This window comes from Lutjanus erythropterus, chromosome 20, assembly GCF_056507025.1.
Source record: "Lutjanus erythropterus isolate fLutEry1 chromosome 20, fLutEry1.hap2, whole genome shotgun sequence".
Taxonomy (NCBI): Eukaryota; Metazoa; Chordata; class Actinopteri; order Lutjaniformes; family Lutjanidae; genus Lutjanus; species Lutjanus erythropterus.
The window spans coordinates 28,810,066-28,822,254 of NC_139336.1; the positions used below are offsets into that span (position 1 = coordinate 28,810,066).

The 12,189-nt window shown below is 41.0% G+C and overlaps 1 protein-coding gene and 1 long non-coding RNA gene across 3 annotated transcripts in view; one reads left to right on the top strand and one right to left on the bottom strand.

The window, feature by feature from the left end:
* Positions 1-12,189, bottom strand: part of LOC146308672 (uncharacterized) — a 79,299-nt gene that overhangs the window by 23,789 nt on the left and 43,321 nt on the right. The gene's annotated exons all lie outside the window — the stretch shown is intronic.
* Positions 1-12,189, top strand: part of zbtb7c (zinc finger and BTB domain containing 7C) — a 39,190-nt gene that overhangs the window by 4,862 nt on the left and 22,139 nt on the right. The window contains exon 1 of one of the 2 annotated variants that reach the window (XM_084746427.1): positions 4,157-4,366. The exons of the other annotated variant lie outside the window; for it this stretch is intronic. The gene's annotated coding sequence lies outside the window, so the exon portion shown is untranslated. Of the gene's footprint in view, positions 1-4,156; positions 4,367-12,189 lie in introns of those variants that run through there. 2 annotated transcript variants of the gene reach the window in all.

The following is a 12,189-nucleotide window of genomic DNA, read 5'->3' on the forward strand; positions in this document are numbered from 1 at the left end:
AAAAAAAAAATAATAAAAAAATTAAGACAATCGCAATTTGTTCTCAGAGGTGATAACTCTATGATTGATTCCACAATGCTTTTCCTGAATAAGAGAGACTTTGTCATGGTTTATCAAGGTTTAACTCCAAAAAAAAGATTGTATCCACACAATGTTGCATGTCTTACTTTTGCTTTTCTCTGCCCTGTTGCAACCTTGTGTGACTCGGATCCACCAATATTTTGACTGAGCAAATTTGCTCAAGCAAAGCTGCCATGAGAAGACAGTGCACAGGACAGGGTACAAAATGATCAACCCTCTGCTGGGTGTGTATATGTGCAAACAAATGCGGTGTACGTGAGGCTGGGCTCTGAGATCCTGTCAAAGACAAATCAAGAGGGCAGGGCTATTATACTCCTAACTCACACTGGTATGTGCTAAGGCCTAAATGTAGCTCATTCAAACCCGAATTTATTTGCTCATTGCGGGGAAAATTTGGAATTAACAAACTCAAAGCTCCAGGTAAAGTCAACATTTCTAGTACAAACCTGCCAAATGAATTCTTGTATTTGTATCCTGAATTGTATCCATTAATTTTTATTACATCTGGGAAAACCCCCGTGTAATACCTTGTTGGCGTGGTCTGCATAGGAAACCCAAATATTTTCCCTCCTCTGATGTCACATCACATCACGCCAGCTCACTGATTTACAACTTCACCTCACAGTAACAAATGTGTGATCTGGCTTCTGGTTCCCCCTGTATGAAATCTTCATCTTCTCTCTTTTTTCCTTCCCTTTTATGTGGATTTTCTCCAACATGCAGCTCAGAAAGTTAATGGCAGTGGCTCCCAACCATTTTTGCCATGTGACCTTTTAAAATGCGCAGGAACATTATATCACACAAAGAGTTCAACCCTCATTAAACCATTTCATTTGAATGATTTTTTAAAGGCCTGAATTAGTAATTATGCATTATTTCATAGCTACAGTAGCAGTCGAGCCACCACTTCGGTTCAGACTTAAAGTTCTCAACAACTATTAGAGGGATTGCCATTAAATTTTGTACAGACATTCAATGTTCCCAGAAGATAACTGACTTTGGTGATCCCAACTGAGGTTGACACCTTTGTTTTTTAGTCAACTGTTTAATGAATAGTCATGAAATTTGGTGTATAAACATGTTCCCCTCAGGGTAAAGTGATCGTAAACACTTTGTGAGCCTTGAATCTTGATCTAGCTAGTTATTTTATGGCCAAATACCTGAAGCTAACCCTCAGCTGCAGCCTACTTTGTGCTCATTAGCATGCTAGCACGCTAAACTAAAATGGTGAGCATGATAACATTACCTGGTGAACATTACCTGTCTAACATCGGCTTGTTTGTCATCTTGTCACTGTGAGCATGTTGACGTTTTGCTCAGAGCACAACTGTGCTTAAGTACATCATCACCTTTTAATTTATTCAGTGAACTTGTTAGCAAACACTTGCTTATTTACACATCCAGCAGCAACAGAGCAACATAACAATTTGGTCTCCATCAACTCCTGAGGGAAATATCTATCTTTCTGGCTGCTAAATGTGCCTTTATGTTCACCAGTTCGTTCATCTGTCTGTCTGCTGTTTGGTGCTTAGGACAACTAAACAATGAGTTGAAAATTACCATAACAGCTGGATCACACTACATGCCTGAGCAGTGCATGGTGTTACTTGCTGGTTTTCAGTTCGGCATCCATATTAACCGGTTAGAGCGCCCACACAGACCCATGCTTCATCTAGAGATTCAGAGGCCCGCCTATTTTTTCCCTGTGATGCTCACGGTTCTCAGCAAAAATACACAATAAAAATTATCTGTTCGCAGTCATATTGACATTATATCAGCAACAGGACACCTCTCACTACAGTTTCATTGTCTATCAGTGCAGTATGTCACAGACATGAAAAAAATCGGATGCAGGGCAGTGACTCCCTCTATCCATTCATCCCTCCCTCCCTCTCTGAACAAGTGGGGAATCACTGATTGCATTCAGAAAACAGCTATTTTCTTCTCTTCAAACTATTCTGCAAACTCTATGTTGAAAGATCGAACTTTCAGCAGCCGCCTCGCAGCAGAAGTATGATGTGAGCCGCAGCAGTTCGGTGACAGTGCCATTAAGGACAGGGTTATGGGGCCGTGTTTATTTGTGCTTTAGAAAGTAACTGCTGTGTCACGTTTTGTTTCTTTAATTCATTGGCGTTCTCGCCACCGCCACCACTCCCTCTCATCATTTACTCTCTAGCTCGCTCCACCACCTCTGTTCTTTCGCTCAAATGGAGGAAGCTTCTTGGTGTTGCTATTTTGCAGCACAGACTGCAAGCCAGATGTCAAACATGGGTACACAAAATAAACCAAGTGTGGACACAACTGTGATATTATTTTATTGTTTGGTCCATGAATTCGGGTGCTCACAGTAGAGCAGATGGATCACCGTTGGTCAACGAAGCATGACAATGAGTTGCGCATCTCCAAAAGTTGATCAACTTTTCCCCACATGGCCACTTTTTCAGCTTCCCCAGTGGTCCTTTACCTTGCAAGGCAGCTGGATTTACAAGACCACACGAAAATCCATCTTGCCAGGCTACAAGTTATCCATTTGTGTCTGTATCAAAAGTGGTGCAGCCAATCAGCTTCCCAGGAGGAACGACTGATGTGGTTTTAGGTAACAACAACGAGAAGTGTCCATGGAAGTGACTCGTCCCAAACAACTGTGGCTCCTGAAGAGGTTAGCTTTGGTTATAACAGAACTGGAGAGTATTTCTTCATTGAAAGAAGAGCAAAGAACAGCATTGAAGGCTTTTCTCAATGGAAAAGATGTTTTTGCTTCTCTTTTACCAGTCTGATCTGATTGGTTGAATTTTTAGACGTGATAGACGGATGGTTCATCCAATCACCTGCCAGGCGTTTGTTTTTTTTAAGTCCCTGCATTTTCCAAACAGTTTCTAAGGACGCCCTCCCAGACTGTTCTGTGTAACAAACCATCTGGCACATCAGGTTATGTGGTCCCGCGAACACAGCCTAAATGCACTAGGACTGCTGTTTTCACCCCAGCGCCTGATTTGATGTAAACGCAGCCTAAACCTCACCGAGGTCGAGGGGGGCTGAAGATACAAGTGATAATCTCTGAGCAACTCCTTTGACACTGCCACATTTTTTTCCACATTGTCACTTGATACATTCCTATTATAAAATATTGATTATAGCCATTAGGATTCTGTCATTTTTAAAATGGAAATAAACACACCCGAGCTTTAGTCACTCTCGTGGCTAAAGAGTACGGTAGATATTCTTACTAATACATATTTCTTTATTGGCAAAATGTCACAAAATCACCATCTTTTCTCTGCTGAGAATCATTAGACCCCATGATGTCTCTTGCTCTCCTAACACTTAATGACTTTCAGCAGCATTTACATCAGTGATTACACCCTCTTATTATATTCCCATTACGCTGCATTATGAGCTTCAGAGCAGCACAATGGTTCTTACGTCCTGCCAGGTACGAGCTGGTACACTGAAGCACACACCCAGATACACTCAGATACTGTCACTGACTCTCTATCACACCACTCTTTTCATTTCTCCCCTGATATGTCTTTTGTTCGACACCTGATATGAACCCCTCTAGCTCCTGTTTGGCACCGGCACAGACCCACCCACTGGTTCAACCCTGCATTATTCTGCAACAACCTCTTCCCCATATTTTTTTTTTTTTTTATTACCTCTAGCCTGTTTGAAATCTCAGCGCAGCAGTCATCCAGCTGCACATCAACCTCAGTTTGGCTGTTTTATGACCAGCTCCAGTCTCAGAGCTCCAGATTTCCAGCCCCTTGCTCCTGGCTTGGCCTTTGCCCCAGCTCACCAGCCTCCAGGCCTCCAGGCCTTGGTCTGAAGTCCTTCAACCCTCCACCCCTCTCTATCCTCCAACCCCAGCAACCAAGCCTCAGCTCAGCCATAACCACACCACTCCAGTCCAAGCTCGCAAGCAGGTTTTTAGGCTTGGCCCAGCAGAGAGCGAGTGTGTGTGTGTCACTCCCCTCCCCTAAGCACAGGTGGACTTGTAGGGAACGCTGCCAAATACTTTTGGTTTAGGGGGAGGGAGGGGTGTTGGCTGAGGCTGGTGGGTGTAGCAGTTTTTGTTTTGTTGTGTTTCTTAGATAACCGTTTCGTGGAACGGTACCTTTTCACTCCTCCAAATCACTGACACACCTTCAGAGCAAATTTCAAGTCTCTATCTCAGCCGGCTCTCACTTTCACAAGTCTGCCAGAGCGCTGAGACAGTGTAGAGTTTCCTGACAGGGACTGAGTGCGTGAGAGAGGAACTGAAATCAAAACTTCTCTTCTTTAAAAGGTCAGTAACATCTAACTGTCTCTTTCACTCTCCTTTTCTTTGCATTTTTTTCCCCCACTCTTCGGTGTGTATGTACAACTATTTCGCATATCCTAAAAAAGTCATAATGAGAGGTTCATATTTTCTGTGTGTTGTGGCAAAAATTTCAAAGCATGCAAGAGCTGTCGGCTACCCACTGAGCACCAGAATCAGACTAAAGGATGGCTGACCTTTTGTAGAATCAGGTTCCTCTGTGTTCTCATTTTTAAGTTGCAAATCGCTCCATGTCTCAAACTTTTTATAATAGGACATACAGTTAAAAAAAAAAAAAAAAAGGATGTCCAGTTTTTCTCAGAGAAACTTTCCTGTGTGAGTCTTGCAACAGATGTGCCCAGAATGAAAGCCTCCCCCTCCACATAAGTGAGGAGGAAGCAAGTGAAAGCATGACAAAGCTAGAACAGACTGACAGACTGATATAATTTCTACTTTTATTTGTTATTGTAGCAGCAGCTTGTGTAACTACATGATGATTTATTGTGCATGATTTAGCTCTTCATATTTTGCTTGTCGCCCTCGAGATTCTGCCAAGAAGGAGTCGTAAAATTAAAAGTAATGCAGTCTGCGACATCTTAAAGTAGAATATGCAGAATTTGTCAGTTGCTGTTTCTAAATGGACCAGAAAGATAGTTGAATGCAGTCAAATTTCGGCGTTCTGTGTTGGTAAGGCGTCCCGAGCGCTGCAGGATAATGAGAAAATAAGGAAATATGCACAGAGGGCAGATAGAGACACCACAACACACTTGTAGTTGGTCATAAATGATGATTTGAGTGTGTACAATGTCTCGCATAGTGCGTGTTTAAGTGACAAGCCAGTACTGTAATACACTGATAATCTGACAAACAGGATGACATCTCTCCCGCAAAAGTCACTTTCATTCTCAGATGAGAAATTCACAATCAGTTAAGAGATCAATTTTAACTTCACATCGAGTTCCTCTGTGCAACAGATGTGGGGGCAGAAGTGTAACATTCAAAATTACTTCTCTCGTCCCATCAAATACGTATGAGTAAATGTTGACCTTTAAGGGTATAAATATATCTTACTAGCTGGGTATAGGTTTTACAGTGTTCCAGCTTCAAATCTGAGATACTGTAAATGGAAGATTAGTAGAATTATTGTAAAGTTAGAAGAATTTGCTAAATGTCAAGTGAGAATGACATTGCACTGGGGTTTTAGTGGTTAATTTCAAAGAAAGTAGTGATGACTAAACATTTAAAATATAACTAGGGATACAAAGATAACAAGGTACAACTCAAGGTACGAAAAAACCACGATAAAAAGTCCACAATATGATTTAAGCTCGATATTAAAAAACAAACAAATAGACGACCTGATTAAAAGTCCTTTAGGAGAGTGTGGTGGTGTCTGTATCTGCAGAGACCCGGCCCTTCTCCCTGTATTTCCTTATTTTCTCATTATTTTGCTGTACATGGGACGCTAAACCGCGGTATCTGAATCTTTCTTGTGCGTTTACGAACAGCTCGGACTAATTTGACTGATTCTTCCTTTCATAAAATAAAAGTAGCCAGTCATGACCTGAGCATGTGCTAGAAAAACTGGGATGAAAAATTAATAAAATACAATAATTAAGCATGTTTTATTACAGTAGTGCACTACGGTATTGAGATGACTAATATATCAGTTGGCCAATATTATCACAATCATACTGGTCAGTATTGGCAGTGGCACATATGTTGTTAGATATGCGCCTATATGCAAACTTTTTTTTTTAACTGAACAGATTTTATTTGTTGGATTTTCTAGGCAGCGTTCTGTGTATATCTGATAATTTTTCTTAGTTCACGTTAAATGTATACATATATTATGTTCTGTTTGTGTTTTTGTATTTATAGTTATTTATAATTATTAAAAAATACAGGTGATAGTTTACTGTTTCTGTGACATTTTGGACAATAAAGTTTCTTTTGAAACTGTAAAATATCCTACCTCTATTACATATGTCTGTCAGACATGTTAACCACTTTTGAGGGATCGTTGCAAAAGATGTGTGTTTATGTATATATTCTATACTGCACATTATATTCGGTATGCAGAATATCGGCATCAGAATTTCTTCACTCCTGATTGGCCCCAAAAAGCCAGTATCAGCCTGAATTGTGATATTTGATCGTAAACTAGTTGCAGTTACTCACAAATCACTTCAGCTCCCAGCTGAGGTCTAAAAACAGGTAATACTGTAGTGAATGCATCCTCTCAGCATGTGAACCACATTAGTGATGAGCACTTTGTAGAGACACACTCTTTCATTTATCAAACACATGATGGATAACTCATAAAAAACTAGAAAATAACATGTAGCTTCTTCAAAAACGCACTCTAACTATGCCAAGGTACAGGTTTGAGGTGGTAAAACGCGACAAAACTGAATAAAATGCTGCACCTTCTGGTGAAAAATGAACATGCTTAAGTCTACAACTTTTATCAGCTGTCATCATTAGTGAGGAAAAAACAAGCAGAACCTATAGAGCTCTCTTCCTGTCACAATGGGGGTTAGCTGGGGATAAGGTCTAGTAGAGACACCACCACACCTACCCCCGTCACACACCCTGACTACAGCCCTCTGTCTGCCTCTATCGCTCTCCAGGATTATCTGAATTGAACCTGATCCTTCTGGTCTTTTGTTGCAGGGCCTGTGTGAGTTTAACAAACGTTCCCCGAGGCAGATTTCATTCATGTTTGTACAATCTCACCTATAGCGTACCGTATATGATAAGCCAATATATTCAAGTCAAGTCTATAAAGGAACAGGGACTGTGTTTGTACAAAAACAGGAGTGTGTGAGAGCGCCAAAGTAGTCGATTGAGAGACTGAATGTGTCGAGAAGTGAATGAGTTTCATAATTGCAAATATGATGCAATGCGTTCATTATGAGGCTGACAGAGTGAATGAGTCCACACGCCTTCTTCCCACCTGACAGCGTGTGGGCATGGCCGTGTAACAGCGTTTACACCGGGATGCACGATCTGATTTTAACCTCCCATGACACAGATGTCATCTTGTCACAGTTGTCTAAACTCACATTCAGTGTTTTCAAATCCTGCTCACGCAGCTAAAACTGATTTCTGTACGCCCGAAAACTGTCATCCAATTAAAATCAGACTTGTGTTCATGTTATTATACGTATCATGTATGTCCACAGCGGCCCGTGTAGCCGTTTGTGTGTGCATGCTTGCGTGTCCGCCCTCCTCCGTAGGCTCGAGGTCCAGGTTTTGTTGTGAGAGTGTGTGTGTGTGTGTGTGTGTGTGTGTGTGTGTGTGTGTGGAGTTGGGCTGGGTGAGTAAGCCGCCCCTCACAGATGAATAGAGGATGGGAGGAGGCTTGAAGAGGCTGCCGTGGGTGGGAGGCCCGAGCCCTGCCAAAAAAGCTCCTTCTGTGGGATTTGTGTACTTTTGCGTTCCTCACGAAACACAGCGCCTGGCTCAAACGACAAAGCAGCCAGGGGAGGCAGGCACTCGCACTCCCAGAGGTCGGCTCGATCGCACCCTCTCCGCTTTTTAAGCTATATTCCTTCTTTCCGTTTACAATTTCTAGATTTCCACCGTGCTCCTCTTTTCTCCTCCCTCTGTCCCCTGCTGCTGCTGCTTCTCCTCATTTTGCAGTTTTTCTTTTAATAGAGTGACTGATTATGACACAAATATTGACACAAAGCACACAGTTCTTATGAGAAACTACATCTCACCATTAGAAATTTGTGCATATTATTCTTGCTCTGTGTAGAATCCATGCAGGAATTACTCATTTGCTGCAGGATAAAATGTTAATTTTGAGGTAAAATTTATGTGTAAAAAACAGATAAAGACTGTTCTTAAAATGACCAGAGTTGCAACGAGTTAATGCGATTTTTGATTTAAACGTCTTATTTTGCACTGATGGCTGTGCCATTGTTAGACTATCTTGTTTTTATTTGTGACCATCAACAGATTATTGGTTTTATGCCCCGACAACTGTCATTTACATCTTAAAATCATTTTTTAAAAACATCAAGTGTGAAATAACGGCTAGTAATTTTCACTGTGTTGTCTCTGAGGTCTTGTTTTTTTTATCTGACACGCAACAGATGCAGAAAATACAGGTAGAGTTTACAATTCTGCCTTAAATTTATATTATTGAAATTAAAGGCTCATTTCCATCAATTTTCAATCTAATGTTAATATTGGCTATATTATCCTGAGTGCATGAAAAACCCAATTATTTCAGAAAATAAATCAAAATAATGTTTTTTTGCAAATGAACCCTGAATTTTCTTTCTGAATTCCCAAATGCTGTAGCACGTGGGAAGAAACGAAGTCTAAATAAAGTTGTACTTATTGTTTTAGTTTAGTTGTATTTATTTTTGTGACTCCTCTTTACTTTTACGCCTCACATTTTAAGACAAATTGGGGATGTTACTGATTATTCATTAAAGGATTAATCACCATTATGATTTTAACCAATTAAAAACTTTATTAATCGATAATTAATCGATGGTCTTGAAATGGCAGTAATTGTGCTTCATTGTTTCTGTCAGGTGGAGCCACTTGTCGAACAACAAAACTTGTACTTAAAATGAGAAAAAAGTAGAAAAATTTAAGGGGAAAAAAAAGAAAAAAACATGTTTTGTAATTAATTCTTAACGATTAATCAGTTGTTAGGATTTCTAACCACAAAAGGAAATTTGCAGCCTCTTTACTGTCTACTACTTGACATTCTCAAATCAGGCTTGTTACTTTCACTTTTAATGCATTTGAGAGGATTATTGACTATTTTTTATTTTGCATCATTGTACGCCACCTTCCCAACATCAAAACTGACAATAAGTCATCGAAAAAGACGATTCCTTCAGTGCATATTAAGCACAACAGACGTAACAAGATGAAAATCACATAAAAGACCTAACAAGACGAAACAAACAAGAGAGAGAAGCTCAACAGCAGAGAAAAGGTGAGGTGCAGTTACCTTTGCACAACAAAAGACGGTAGAAATGTCCTTCAGATGGCTACTTTTTACCATTATACTTTGAGTTCATTTTATCCTGTACTTTTTCACTTTTATTTGAGCAAAGTTTAATCAGTACGTCTACTTTTACCAGCTTTTTTACAGAACTATCTGTGCTTCTCCACACCTCTACACCTCTGTATATTAGCATTATGCTTACTAAATCACAGTGCAAGTGTTTCTCACAGCGCTTCTTTGGTCATCAGAGAAATATTCATTTCTCATACATCACTGAAATGTCAGTCGTAGCCACAGTTTGTCATATGGTTGTGCAATGAAGTGTTTTACATACAAATTGTGGGTGTTTCCTGAATGTTACCTAGATAATAGAAAATAGGCTCCTGTAACCACTGGCAACCCACCTAGCCTCGGCCTAGTGACAAGTGCAAAGAGACATGATTCTCAGCTTGACAATCAGGCAAAATTATCACCTAATTAGAAAATTAAAGCTGTACTTTGTAGGAGGGAGCTGCAGAGAAAAAAACGTGGCAGGAAACATATATGAGTCGAATGTCATTCAGCGTCAGGGAGTTAGGTGAAGAAAAGAAGAAAGGGATAAAAAGAGCACGATTTCATAATGTCTAAAAGAAAGATCTGGGTTGAATAAGTGGGTCCACCCACCTGTGTGTGAGAGGCAGCGAGAGAGAAAGCAGGGCTGGATGGCAGTTTTAGAGACATGAGTGTGTGGGTTAGGCTAGCTGGCCCGCTTATGCTATCTAATCACTGGGAGAGAAAGGAGAGCAGCATGCCTTGATCCACCCACCCACCCCAGACAAACAGCAGTTAGCAGGCTAAGTACTATATGTGGCCGCCTGCAGCACCGGGGCCGAACATGGGGGAACAGAGATAAAATGTGACAGAGTCTACAGGTAACAGACATTCAGCACAATTATGTCTCATTCTGTGCCGAGGAGAGGGAGAGATGTGTCAATCTGGAAACTGCTGTGGGTCACAACTGTACGTGAGAATGTGTGTTAGTGTGAGGCACACTCTTGGAAATAAAGGTGCTAACTAGAACCATATAAAGTGGTTTGACTTGTCCTCATAAGAGAAAACTGTTTTAGTTCCTCAAACACTAAAAAAAAACCTTCTTGTGTTCGGATCATTATATGTATCAGGGTAAAATGTTTTATAAAGGTTCAAGCTGGAACCCTACCAGGCATTTTCCATCAACATGGAACTGGGCCTGTTCCTTTGAACGGTTCTGAGCATTTTCACCAAAAATGAACTTGTTTCGAACTTGAAAAGTTCTGCATAAAGGGTTATACTAAGAACTATTGTGTAACAGGTTCCACCCAGACACCAAGACAACTCACCCTCCGCTAACCCACCACATTAGATCTGGTTCTTGAACTGGTTCTGTTAAAAATTTTTGGAACCTTGGTGCTATCCAGTAAACCAGCCTGCATTTCAACCAGTCTTGAACGGAACCATTGCAATCAAGGATGTCATCAACAGAGGGCGCTGCACAGTACACAACTACCTGTAGAATATGACACGCCCACTTTGGTTCCCATGGTAATCCTAATATTTTTGTTTTTCGCTTGAAAACAACTTTTCCATTTGTTTTTGTTGAAAATGCTCATGTGACAAAATTAGGTGCTTGAACCAGGACAGGGCCTGTTCCATGTTACTGGAAAAGGTCTGTTGTGGTTCAACAGAGGACCCTCCTATGGTGTACTAGCTCCATCAAGAACCCTCACTGGGGGTTCTACCCAGAATTTTTCCACCTTCTAAGGGTGCTAACAAGAAGTCACCCCAAAGGAGTTTTGCCTGTTATATTCTAAGGGTTTCATCTAGAATGCATCCAGGGGGTTCTATCCAGAACTCTTTTATATTCCAAGCGTTTTATCTAGAACCCACCCTGGAGGATTACCGAGTCAAAAATGACTGAATCCCACATACTAACCTTACCTTCGAAGAACTCCTTTTTCCATTAAGGATTCTGTGAAGGAAAGTGGTTCTTAATGGAACCTCTAGTCTTGCAAAGAACTCCTATTGAACCTTTTCTTCTTCTTCAAAAAAAAAAAAGGATGGATAGACCCTCAGCTATCCAGGAAGAACCTTTTAGAACCCTTATTTCCAAGAGTGTGGAATCTTGGTGTGTGACCAGCGAGTCTCAGGTAGAAATAAAACTAATGAGAGTTCATTGACTGGTTTTTAAATCAAATTATCCAAATTTGTTTTAACCTAAGGCTAACCACTGAAAATAAGTAATGGATTCACTCATGAATCCAGCACATACGCTGGTCAGGCAACAAAAGCATTAATGTATGGTAAAAAATATTTTGTGTTTGATTATTAACAGCCCTATTAGCATAATTTATGTTACTGCTGTGTTGATTTCGCTGCTCCTCTTTTAAGTCAGATACAGATAAGTTACCTGTGTGATACCTGAGTGGGTGGGATAAGATTGGGTGCCAAAAATAGCTGACCTGCGCATCACACGTGTATATTGTGTGAGTGTGCATGTGGTTGAATGCGGTCCACCGCCTCGTGCATGTGTGTGTGTGTGTATGTGTGTGTGTGTGTCATGACAGGCATCTGTCTCCCCTGCCCTGCAGCCTGACTGGTTTTAATTAGGAGGTGCCAGAGTGCCCGAGGGCTCTCCTGCTGACACACACACATACACATGCGCGCACACACGCAAACATGCATACACACACACACACACACTACCCGAGGGCAGACAGAGGCTGTCCCGCCAAGGCTGGCCTCCTTCTCGTTATCACCATAAGGAGTTGTCCTCATTCACCCCACGACCCTCCCAACACGCACACACGCTCGC